The 771-nt window shown below is 61.9% G+C and overlaps 1 pseudogene across 1 annotated transcript in view; it reads right to left on the reverse strand.

The window, feature by feature from the left end:
* Positions 1–2: 2 nt before the first annotated feature.
* LOC105817378 overlaps positions 3–771 on the reverse strand; it is a 24,091-nt pseudogene continuing 23,322 nt past the window's right edge. The window contains exon 2 of the transcript XR_001137838.1: positions 3–475. The product of XR_001137838.1 is annotated as a tubulin beta-5 chain pseudogene (transcript). The remainder of the gene's footprint in view (positions 476–771) is intronic.

The raw sequence follows: 771 nt of genomic DNA on the forward strand, positions 1-771 counted from the left end.
CCGTAGGTGGGGGTGGCCAGCTTGAGCGTGCGGAAGCAGATGTCGTAGAGCGCCTCGTTGTCGATGCAGTAGGTCTCGTCCGTGTTCTCCACCAGCTGGTGCACGGACAGCGTGGCGTTGTAGGGCTCCACCACCGTGTCCGACACCTTGGGCGAGGGCATGACGCTGAAGGTGTTCATGATGCGGTCGGGGTACTCCTCGCGCACCTTGCTGATGAGCAGCGTGCCCATGCCCGAGCCCGTGCCGCCGCCCAGCGAGTGCGTCAGCTGGAAGCCCTGCAGGCAGTCGCAGTGCTCGCACTCCTTGCGCACCACGTCCAGCACCGCGTCCACCAGCTCCGCGCCCTCCGTGTAGTGGCCCTTGGCCCAGTTGTTGCCCGCGCCCGTCTGGCCTGCAACAGAGCAGAGTCCGCGCGGTTTAGACAGGGCCGCAGGAGAGCCGTTCGCGACCACCAGCGCTCGCAGACAGGAAAGGCCTGTCCGCGACCATCAGGACGCGGCACTGGCCGGAGTCGGGGCCAGGGAGACAGGCACCCCCGACACTGCGGCGGCAGATGGATCAGAGCAGCTTCAGACAAGTCAAAGCACCTACCAGTTTTAAAGATGTATGTACATTTGGACCCGGTAGTTCCATTCTTAGTCTTAAATAGGTAATTCTTGTGCACGGCAAAATTCAAAGGGGACAAAAGGTATACATTAAAAAGTGAGTCAGGCCGGGCGCAGTGGCTCACGCCTGTAATCCTAGCTCTCTGGGAGGCCGAGGCAGGCGGAT

Source organism: Propithecus coquereli, unplaced genomic scaffold (assembly GCF_000956105.1).
Source record: "Propithecus coquereli isolate 6110/MARCELLA unplaced genomic scaffold, Pcoq_1.0 Scaffold4094, whole genome shotgun sequence".
NCBI lineage: Eukaryota > Metazoa > Chordata > Mammalia > Primates > Indriidae > Propithecus > Propithecus coquereli.